Below are 12,754 nucleotides of genomic sequence, written 5' to 3' on the forward strand. Positions count from 1 at the left end.
GAAAAGAGGGGTCATCCAAGTGGTCAATAACCTAGGCCACACGGGGCCTTCTGGAAGAGAACTTCAAGGCTGCCTACTTCTCATCTGGTTGTTTTGTGAGTGGCTGTATCCTATTTCTGGTAATATGTTTATTCAGGATGGATGTCTTTTGAAATGTATGTCTCGCCAATCAAAAGCTTAATGTCAGGTGCTGCCACTATGGTCAAAGAGCTAATGTCAGGCACTTAGACCACAAGGTCATAATCTGTAGAGCTCTTTAGGTTGTGAGGAAGAGGTCATATGTCTGCAAAAGGATTCTTCTGTTCAAACACCCTAATGATTCTTGGACTATCAAAATACAGAGTTGCTTTGCACTTGCCCAGAATAACGAAAAGAAGAAGTAAAAACTCAATGCAATAACGTGTGTTAGTTCACCATGACCAGAAGTCCAAATTGGCAGTTTTATTTATGTCTGATTATTAAAAATAATTAGTTAATTATTAATAAATAATTAGTTAATAAATAAATAAATTAGTTAATTGTTAATAAATAATTAGTTAATAAATAAATAAATTAGTTAATTGTGTTAGTGTCATTTACTCAATAAACAAAAGTCTTGTAAAGCACATGATCTGTGAGTGAAAAGTTCAAAATCCTCCAATCAAGTCTGACTACTTCATATTTTGCAAGATGAAACTGAGACACACAGAGAAAATATAACTTGTCCAAGGTCATACAATTTAGAGAATCAAGGTGAAGATCTAGATGTCTTATACCTACCCCAACATTCCTTCTACCAACCCACCCCACTTAGACATAATGCGATTGGAGTCCATGTAGAGTTTAAGCTAACTAAAGGAGAGAGTCTGGGTTTCTTCTTTTGGTGAAAAGTCTCCCTTGAATCCTGAACTCACTTGAATGTATACCATTTTCCCCATTGCCCAGATAGATAGAAATTTACGTCAAAAATTACCCTTTTCTTGTGTCTCATGAATAATCATTGCCATCAGATTAGAGGCCAGATTAACATTTTCTATATACTTGATCCAAATGATTGCCTGGAGGTTTTTGGGTAAATGGACTGTGCAGTAGGTAATCATTAATTTCCATTCTATCACCCATGCATGGAAGCCTGTGCAGTGTTCAACTGCTTTTTCTCTGGCTGACAAATTGTTCCCCACCTTGATGCCTCTGAACTGCATTTGTAATGGCTTTAGTTAATATCATGTATTTTTCTATACTTGATGAACACAAGATAAATACAAGTCCCAAGGAGACCAGTATGGGCAGAGAGTATCAGTGGGAGACATCTAAATATGGTGAGCTACTGGAGACATGCAGGCTGTTGCATGGCCATCGCCTCTGCTGCTCTGGTTGAATTCTGGAAAAAGACTGTCTGTCTGGTGGTGGAGAGGAAGGCTTCTGATTGATCTGAGATTAAATCCTAACACTTCTAGTTACTGCTCAGGAGACTTTAAAACATTTCTTATATGTGTTAGATTTTCATTTCCTCATTCATAATGGAAACAGGATAATAGTCATAGCTACCATTTATCCAGCCCTTAGTATTATATTCCTGATACTTCTCTATGTAGTCAATAGCATTCAATAAAAGGTATGTAATAATATCTTGATTATAAAGGCAATAAAAAATAAAATCCTTAAATAACCTGCCCAGGATCGTACAACTGGAAAATAACAAAACAATCATATTCCAACACTTTGTTCTTTAACCTGCATCTATCCTATGAAGTTTTTGTCCAGCTTTTGTGTTCTTTTGTTTTCTGAAAAATGAGTAAATGCTGGATTCCTGAGAAATAATAATGGCAAAGCTGTTCTATGACCTTCCTAGCCATACGGCCTCTGCTTCATTTTTCACCCCAATGTATTGCCGTGAGAGCCATGCTGCCTCAAAAGGAACCTTTCTGCTTTTTATTTTACATGTTTTTTAAACTATTGGAGATTAACTGAGCATCATATGAATTTGCCTAGAGATAGTATATTCTAGAAAGCTTTGTGGAGGCCCTCAATTCAATAGCACTCCTTGGGTTATGGGACAGCAGCCACAGCACATTTCAATACCCATAATGTAACTGTCTCCACTGCACTAGTCTTACCTTCCCCTGAACTCCTATTGTGCTTTTATGAGCAATGCTCTTGGACCATTGTGTACAATGTTGTCTATTGTGAGTATGCATTCTAGAAAATAAAGACCATGTGATCTGTGAGCAAAGCTTTAGTGTATAACCTTATTGCATTCATTGTATTCTGCTGGCACAGTAGCAAACCCAGATCAGCACAAGGAAGGTAGAAGCATCCTGCAAACAAGCAAGAAAGAGCAGGGAAGGCTCAAAATGTTTTATCCTCTCCAGTGAAGGTATGAAAGATAAGAAATCCTATAAAACAGCACAAAATAACCCATTGGCATGCTTGGAATAATAAGTGGCCAGAATGGAGTCCTACTGTCTTTCATCTGGGTCTCAGATATCAATAGCTTCCATAAGCAAAACCAAGGCTGGACAACAGGACTCCCTCGAGTCATTTGTTTACTTATGCTTTCTAAATTTATCCCTGAGTTTGGAACTTCAGAGGTGTCCTTACAGCTACCAGGAAACAGAAATAAGATTCAAACTAGTCCCTTAAAGTTTGGGTCTATGTTGATAGTTCCATATTAAGTCTCAATCCCCATTTTACTCTTTTGGCTTCTTGTCTTCTTCTTTCTTAACTTCATTTAATTTGTTTGCCCTGATCTTCACTGTCTGGATGTGAATATGCATCTTTGAGATTTAAACATTCCAGCTGAGCACCTCTGCTTCAATCTTGCTATCTGCTCACCCATTACTAATCCATCAGTCCTCACACAAATCTCCTCCTTCTGGGTTTCTCATCACAGCTAATGTGTTTCCTGCATTTTTTAGTTACTAAAGACTGAACTGGGCATTGTCGTTACCTTCTTCGTTGCCCCATTCCCCTCAGGCCCAATTACCAAGCCGTGTCAAAACTACCTTTCTACCAACCATGAAGTCAACTCATTCCTCTCCTTGTTAATGTCGCCATTTTATCCCCCGTTCACGTATTTAACCCATCCTCCCACACCGTCCTCTCTGGTAAGCATCAGTTTTTTCTCTGTAATTAAGAGTCTGTTCCTTGATTTGTCTCTCTTATTATCTCCTGTGTTCATTTGCTTTGTTTCTTACATTCCACATATGAGTGAAATCATTTGGTATTTGTCTTTCTCTGACGGGCTTACTTCACTTAGCATGATACAGTCTAGCTTCCATCCTTGTTGTTGAAAATATGCTGCTACCATTTTGGCCCACGTTGTATTACTTCTCACTCACAACAACTCTTAACTGGCTTTCATGTCTTCTTTCTCCCTTTCAACCCTTTTCTACACTGTGGCCAAAGTGTTATTTCTGAAGCTTGCATGTGATCCTACGTGCTCTTGAGGAAGGCCATCCAGTGGTTTCTAATTGCTCTTAGATCAAGTTGAAACAGCTTATATCAAGTTCTAAACTGTGTGTGTAATCTGGTTACTGCGTATGTCTCAACCTTAGCCCTTCCCTCCCTCGCTTTCTGCCTGCCCTTCACACAGGCTTAGAAACATAACATAACCTATAAAAATGTGCAAAATTTGATTACTTTACTTGTTTCAATATATGAAAAGTAAATACTCTTGAAGAATGTGTTCATTCTGCTCCCTTCCTGGATATACAATTGCACAGATCAGTTTCTCTTCATAAACATGACTCCTCAGTTACCACATACACAAACCCTCCTTTCCCTGTCAGTTATGTATATTGGTCAAGACTTTTTGATTTGTAAGGCATAGAAATTCATATCAAAGCATAATAAAAGTAATAGCATCCTATTAAAGTTCTTGCATACCCCTTTCTCAAGGAGTTGCCTACTGCCCATCCTTTTATGACAGTGGTGGACTCATTGAGCTGGGCTTCCTATGTATGATGCCCCCACCTGCCCGGGCCACAGTAGATTGATCCCAGGTGGACATTTAAACCACTGAACCAAGAACTCCCTGCTTTCCAAGAAATTGGAATTTGAACCAATATGAATTTATATTTGGCAGGACCCAAATAAAATCTCCAGTGTTGGGGGATGACTACATCTTCTGCCATGCATACCAGGTGCAGAGAAAGACAGTCCAGAGAGAAAGAAAAAATAAGGAATTAGATGCACTGAAACAAAACCAAATAAATAATAAGAACAGTAATAAGAAACAGAAGGGCTTCTCATATCCTTCTGGTCCCTTCCCATCTTTCTTGATAGCTAGAAGCATGTTTGCATTTGTGCTCCATTAAACATCTGTATGCCTCCCTCATTTCTGTCTGCTTAAGTTTACTCAGTTTCATTTTTATCACATTACAGTAGGAGTCCATTGTAATATGTTGTTTGCTTTCTATGCAACACATAATATGGATATATGCTACATTGTTCACATGTATAACACAGACATGAATATGTACCTGTGCATGTGTACATGCACATATGAGTGTGTGTGTACATGTAGTCTCAGGTCAGTATCCCTACAACAATGAAGTGTTTGTGTCAGGATTTCCATTTTACAGGTGAGAAACATGAGACTCATAGAAGTGATATACCACATCCAAAATCTCACCAATAAAAACTAGAGAGCTAACAACGAAATATTGTTAATTCTTAAAAGCATGTTTTTAACCTATTTTACTGTGTTTCCCATCCTCATTCACTTGGATCCCGGTATCAGTCGATTGTTCATTCATCCATTCACTCATTCATTCATTCGAGAAACACCTATTAGTTTTCTTCTCCATGGCAGATGCTATGCAGGCAATTGTCTCACAATTTTTGTGATGATTTGATGATACTGTTGAAGATAGTTCTCCAGGACATCTCACATTGCTGTGTGCCTGGGGTCAGCCATTACTCTAGATTAGCTTTTCAAGGGTGTCTGTATGAGAGACAATCCTTGGAAGATAGAGATAGTGTTTCCTTCCGGAGCAGAGGGAATATTCCTTTTCTGGCCAAGGTGATGAAGACCATCTCTGCCTCTGGGGTGAATGTCAAGTACATTTGTTAGCAGTGCCCTTTAAAAGATTGGAGTTTTCCAAGTTTGGAATTCCTTGCCTGTGATGCAGGCTCACTGCACATGTAACATCTATCTCGGCCACTCCACATCACCCCATGGGACTTGGGGACAAACAAAACCAATGTACACATGAAGTACATGTTACCTGCTATTCCATAAGCAATAAAGTCCATTATCTTTGACCAAGAACTCTCGTATCTCCCACCAACATCTACATGTGACAGATGCACTTGCTAGTTTGCCAAAGAGGAAAGCTTAGATCCTTCACAGCTCTTGACAAATACTACTGATAAAATAGTTATGGGATGCTAGATATAGACAGTACTACTTGATTCACCAGTGTTCATGCAGACTTATAAAATGTGCGGTCAGGGTGCCTGGGTGGCTCAGTTGGTTAAGTGGCCGACTTCAGCTCAGGTCATGATCTCATGGTTCATGGGTTTGAGCCCCGCATCTGTGCTGACAGCTCAGAGCCTGGAGCCTGCTTCGGATTCTGTCTCCCTCTCTCTCTCTGTCACTCCCCCACTCACACTCTATGTCTTTCCCTCTCAAAAATAAATAAAGGTTAAAAAAATAAAATGTATGGTCAATATTTGAACCAAGATCTAACTGACTTCCAAATCATCAAAGAAGGTATAAAGGAGTTAAATAGAATTAATAAAACAGACAGACAGCCCCAATTCGTCAACCACGTGCTGCCATAAAATAGCTGTGTGATAAGCACTATTGGACCAGTTAGCATTGTCAAGTGTATCTGAGCCTGGAACAGGGGGTGGTGAGTAGCAAGTAGAGAAGACAAATGGTCTTACAGGTTAAGAGACTTTGGAATCAAACTGCCTTAGGTTCAAATCTGACACTCTGCATGACACAGAACAATTTATTTAACCTGTTGGAGCGGTAATTTCTTTATCTCTAAGGCGAAAATAATAGATTCTATCTCACAAGAGTGTCATAGCATTAAACAAGGTGATGTATAGAGCATTTAACATGAAGCCGCACGCAAAGAACATTCTCATTAAATGATAGCACTTAGTGTTACTAATAAGTTCTCAATAGAGTTTGCATGAGTGATTGATCGATTTCTCTACATCAATTTACCTGCTCCTTAACTATCAGATCATTTACTACTGGTATTGCCCTAGTAGTTAGCAACATAATCAGGTTTATAAATACAGATCATTACTTCAACCACTGCAGCTTTAAGAGCTACAGGGGGCCCTGATTTTAAGTGTGGTGGATACTAATAGTTTCTTTTTTACAACAAAAACACCTTCAGGCTGCAGTTTTGAGATAGCATTAAGGCCCAGCACTCACTTTGTACATTTCCACAATGGTATGAGAAATTACAAGGCTGGGGTTTTCCTGGTTATCCATTTGTCTCTTTCCCATCTTGCAAGTGGAAAGAGTACTGCTGTTGCCAAGCAACAGTGCAGCGGTGGGAGAGACGGTGCATGTGTAATGTGGCACTCTGGGAGTGAGGGGCTTAGTTCTAGAGCTAGTCCAAGGGCACTGAAAAGGAACACTGAAGAGTGTACTTTTTCTCGACAGCTGGACAGTCATGTCATTAATGCAAATCCTCCAGTAATTAAAAGAACTGCTTCCACTGAGCAATCCCATCACCAGCTTTCTGTGAACTGTGGAAAATCCTAAGAACCACGAGGCATAGTAGCTCTTGAGAGTCGCCATTTGCCATCCGAGTATCTTGGCCAAACACACCGCATAAATACAGCAATCTTCCTTGGTGAATAATCAGGACTCAAACTAGGCTCTGAAAGAGGAGCTGGAAATCTCAATCCCAAACGTGCAACCATTCTATGGAATGAATAAGAAAAAGGCTCTTTCACTGAAGTGATATGAAGAAAAGATCTTGAAAGGGGAGTGGAGAGTAAAGGCAAGAATGAGAAAGAATTCATAATTTGGTAACCAGCAACCATCTGCTTTATGTCATTAAAGAGCGGGCAAAAAGAAGGTCGAGAATATCTGTTACATTCGTAGCTGACGCCTCCCTAATTAACTGTAGTCAAATATCCCTAATATGGGATAACTGTGTTCAGGCTAAAACAGTGTGCCAAGCAGTAGTGTAAACTCATGGAGGACAGGCTCAAGAACCAGGCTGCCTTGGTTTGGATCCCAGCTCTCCCACTTCCTCAGTGAATTCTAGAAGGTCAACTGACCTCTCTGTGTCCCATTTTTATATACATATATAAAATGTGAATCATTATAGTACCTATTTCATAAGACTATTGTTAAAGATTAGATGAATTAATACATATCAGTCATTTAAACTGAAGTGACAATATAGTTTATGTAAATGCTAGCCTTTATTAATAGTAGTTTCACACATTTCTATTAAAAGGGAGCTCATCTTATTCCTCTTTTCATTTTTATCATCAAAAACCATATCTAGTCTTTAGTTGGTACATAATAATAATTTTTTGTTGGATGAGCAAATGAGAGAGCATTCTAAAACTTAAAGTACCTCACTTTAGCTCAATACATTTTTAAAGCTGGCTAAAGAACACACAATTCCAAGTCAGAATAGGAAGAACATCAGGAGTTTACAGAATAAGGTCCCCTGCCTTTTTCCTTGCCTAATCCCTCCCAATATATTTTTAGGATTGTTAAACTCAAGGGGTGCCTGTGTATCTTGGGTGGGTGAACCAATTCTTGATTTCAGCTCAGGGCATGATCCCAGGGTCATGGGATTGAGTCCTGTATCGGGCTCCAAGCTGGATGTGGAGCCCACTTAAGATTCTCCCACTCTCCCTCTGTCCCTCTCCTCAGCTCACACTCTCTCTTTTCTCAAAAAAAAATGTTAAGCTCAAAATTAGACCTCTGCCCTACATTTTATTCTTCACAGGTGGATATCTCTGCCTTATAGAGGTAACAACGCTGTCCTGGAATTCAGTTTAAATTTTTAAAATATTGTGCCCTTGTCTTGTATTGAGCTTTAATAAAGAAATCACCCAACCTAAATGGGGAGGGAGAAAAAGCTTTGATAAGCTACCCCATGCTCTAGAAAAAGCCCAGTGTCCCATTTGAGTTCTCCCCTGGTGTCTCACCTGGAAAAACAGCCTTAATTCTTGGTGCATTGGTATCATCATCTTTAAAATGTAAGTCATAATCTGAACTCATCCTGTTCATCAAATGAGACCATTTACATCAAAATATAATATTACATGAGAGGTTCTTGAGAAAATTTTAGTCCTAGAAAATGTCTCATTTTGAAATGCACCTTTTAAATGAAGCAAGTTGTAGGTTTCCAGATTAGTTAGTGGCATACTTTTTCGTCTTTCTTCTGCTGTCTCTGAGATTGCTTTTTATTTGCCATTTAAGGAGTGGAGTTCTTTGAGCAAGAGGAACAGCAGAAATAGCTATTGTTCTAGCAATCAAGGAAGCAAACATATAAAAAGAAGATGTAGATTCACAGAAACTGAGTGGCAATCAACTCTGATTAGTTGAGACTTTAACCATTTTATAGGAAATAAAAGTGAGGGGGCCCCCAAAGGCATATGTAATTATATCAAGGAAGTCAAAACAATTCCATAAATATTTCGAGCCAAGCAGAATCTAGGTTCTAAGATAGGGCAAATATATACAAAGTTTGGTAGATTGCAAACATTTCCCCAATTCTTATTCTCTTTGCCATGTGGGTCTGCAGTGGCCTCTGACTCTGACTCAGCTATGTCCAGGATTAGGAGATAATAAACATGTATGAGTATCTGATTTCTTGCAGACAATATTTCTGTAACATACTCAGAGACTGTTACCATAGCGTGGTATTTATTTTCTAGAGATGCATAACAAGTTGCCACAGATTCAATGACTTGAGACAATACCCATTCATGAACACATAGTTCTGTGGGTGAGAAGCTTCCCATAGTACAGCCGGGCTCTCTGCTCAAGATATAACAAGGATGAAATCAGTGTCTGCCATGCTGAGCTCTCATCTGAAGGCTCTTGAGAAAAATCCACTTCCAAGCTCATTCTTGTTGGCAGAATTCAGTTCTTTCCAATTGGACTAAGATTCCTCTATCCTGCCTGGCTGCCAGCAAGGGGCCCCCCTCAGCTTTCAGGTTGCTCACAGGTCTTCACCACGTGGCAGCAAAGGAGAATGTCATTCTTACTAAAATCCCCTCAAGCCTTGAATCTCTAAGACTTCATCTTCTATGAGCAGCCCTGCTTTTAAAGGGCTCATGTGATTAGGGTAGGCCCACCCAGATCATCTCCACATATTGAGGTCAACCATGCCATCAAATACAACTTAATACCAGGAGTAAAATCTATCATAATCACAGTCCTGGGAATTATGCAGGGCATATTAACACTAGGATCAGGAAATCTTGAGGGATATGTCAGAATTCTGCCTACTGGAAGTGCCTAGTGGAGGCCATAAGATTGATTCTACAGAAAGATCTTTAGAGAAATAAAATGGAGGAAAGGGAAATGCAAGGAAAGCTTAACATTGCTTTCACAATACAAATGATGTGAAGAGGCATCCCAAGACAAATGTACTCCTTTTTCCTTTTTTCTAGAAGCCTAAGGATTTCTAAGAATTTAGTGAGAATGGCACAAAAAAACCTTTCTAGAGTGCAGGCAATATTTTAGATTTTGACCTGGATATACTTGGTTGCATCTATGTATTTGTCAAAATGCATGGAATCATATGCATATAACTATGTACCTTATCATGTGAAAATCATAAGTCAACAAGAGAAAGACACTTAGGAAGCTCACATTGGAAGTGCACATTGGAAGGTGGGTAGTGAGTGACAGAGTAGCTCTAAATTATAGAAGATAGAGGAAGGGACCCAAAACTGGAACCCAAAGAAAAAACCAAAGAGGATGCTCTGTCCCTTTAGTTACTTGAAGGTGTACATATTTTGAATATCCACATTGAGGAATCTACAATTTGATTTCCAATTAAATACAGACCATGTGTGTTTTTAAATTGTTTTTAATGTTTATTTTACTTTTGAGAGAGAGAGAGAGACAGAGTGTGAGTAGGGTAGGGGCAGAGAGAGAGGGGGACACAGAATTGTAAACAGGCTCTAAGCTGTCAGCACAGAGCCCAACATGGGGCCCAAACTCATGAAACATGAGATCATGACCTGAGCTGATGTCGGATGCTTAACTGACTGAGCCACCCAGCCCCACCATGTGTATTTTATACATCATTTCCAATGACTTATTCAATGTCTTTTGAGATAAATCTTATATTGGGGAGCCTCCCACATTTTGTATTTTGTGTATTTCAGATAGGAGAGTTCTGGAGTTGCACACAGGAGTTGAGGGAGACCTCCGTTGCCTTAGTCACTCATTATCCCATACACTAAATAACCTAATGAGAACACCAAAGCTTTAATGACAAAGATGTTAACAAAACCCAGCAACATTCCAGTAAGAAGTTACTCTGACAAAATTATACTTCTGTCCTGTTATTTCATATTGCTACTGAAATTGTCCTGCCCACGACATACCTCAAATGGGGAAATGTGCTCATGATGACTGGTTAGCACCCATATGACCATTTTTCCCTCAGGACAGATTTTAAGATGGATCAAAATAATAGATTTTTCAAGGAGGTAAAGGTTCTGTGCCTCCTGATCAAGTTGGTGAGGTTCTTCTCAGGTATTTATAAAAGACGACAGTCTCATAAGAAGAATCTTGAAACCTGTGTAAATTTAGTAGAAATAAAGGAAACATGGAAAGACTTCTGATTACTCTCCTGGTATCTTAGTATTGTGAACCTTCTATCCCATTGTTCTACCCCTTTGGTTATTTTTAATGAACCATCATTGTTTAATTCTGGACAGGTGGCAACCACCCCTAATTTGCCAAGCATGCATGAAAGAGTTCAGGAGAGGAGAAGAGGCTTGGAAAAGGTGGGTAAGTTTTAGAACAGCTACTGTGGATACAGAGAAAGGGGCTCCAATTAGAAGGAATAGGGGGGAGAATCATGCTTCCAGTTTACAACGGAAGTTATTAAAAGAACCTGCTTTTCTTCAAGCATCACCTGCTTTGTGGTTCAAAACAGTGCTGAAATGACAAACAGAATGGATACAAGCATTAATATGGCTGAGGTCCAGCCTTCCTGACCTCCTGTGGCATTTACACACACCCCAGGAGTCTCACATCTTCCCATGGAGGAAGCCTCTTCGAGACTCCCTCTTCCCTTGCTCCCACCCTCCCCCTAACTTCTGATTCTCCTCTACAGAGGGGTCCCTAATCATTGTGTTAACATTCCCTTCAGTTGTTTAATATTACTCTAGAACAACAGCAGTAAAAAGGCACACATGGTAATGCCAGGATATGATCATAGATTTGAAAATGTGTCTGATGGTCCAAAAACATTGTCAGGCAAAAATCAAATAAGTAAAACAAATAAGCAGAAAATCCCACCAGGGGCTTGTCTTAAGCCCGAGATTAACTCTGTCCCTTCGGTATGCCATTTATCTTCAAAATAGCTTTGAGGTCTGAAGCTGTTAAAAGACTTGATCTTATCTTTCTCTATTTCTTTTTCCTATGTTTTTTTTTCATTTTCCATCATCTTGTCCCTTAAGAACTTAAGAGGAATGATGAAGAGACAAGAAGCTGTGATTTATAGGATATAAATCTTCTCTTCAGTGCAAGAACCAGAAGGCAAAAAAAAAAAAAAAAAAAAAGATGCTTGCTAATGAACTGGTTGAAATTGAGATTCTTAAATCAACCATTGAACCAAGAATTTAATTTATGTCTTCTGACCACCCTAACCCAGAAATTCAGGAATGTACCACGTTATAGCTGAAAGCACAGGCCACGTGTGCTTTGAAAGAGCTGGATGGAAATGCTGGGTGGAGAACTACCTGTGGGTTTTAAACCAGATCAATTGGTTTACCTCTCTGACTTTCAGTTTCCTCACCTCTAAATTAAGAATAATGGCACTTATTTCATGAGGACTAGTGAGGCTTAAATATATATAAAGATTTTGGAATAGCTGTGTCTTACCACTCTGGAGAGTTGGATCACATAAGCTTTAGGGATAAATCACAGGTATGTTGGTTTAAAGTTTCTCTTAAACTTCCCTAAACATAGAACTGTTGTGGAAAACTGTGCCTATATCCTCTGAGATATAACACAGAGCACACCTCAGAAGTGCACACCTCAGGGAGGAAAGGCTACAACATTTATCCATTGGCTCCCATCCTCCCATGAGTTGACAGTTCCTTCTAGGACATTCGTGGGGTATGCACTTCTGGGTTGTGCCTTATTGTTCACAGAAGAAAACCATGAGGGGAAAGAAAACCATGGGCACTTGAGGTGGTTGCTCAGAGTATGTTGGAAACTGTCTCTTTTTTTAATTGAAATATAATTAATGTACAATATTATGTTAATTTAAGGTAAATAACATATTGATTCAACAATTCCATGCATTGATCACCACAATAAGTATAGTCATCATGTCACCATGCAATGGTATTACAATATCATTGGCTATGCTGCATTGTTTTGCTTATTGTTCTGTCCTTACTGCCTACTGCCTAGAACGTTATCTGAAATTTAGTAGGTGTTTAATTAATATCTGTTGAGTAAATGAACAAATGGGTCACATTTAATTAAGTATATAGTTGAGGTTTGTCCCCAGGTTTTCTAATTCCACACCTATCATAAATACTACCTTGCCAGTATACTAAATGCTATTTTTAGTCT

This window comes from Suricata suricatta, chromosome 1 (genome assembly GCF_006229205.1).
Source record: "Suricata suricatta isolate VVHF042 chromosome 1, meerkat_22Aug2017_6uvM2_HiC, whole genome shotgun sequence".
In the NCBI taxonomy this organism is placed as follows: domain Eukaryota; kingdom Metazoa; phylum Chordata; class Mammalia; order Carnivora; family Herpestidae; genus Suricata; species Suricata suricatta.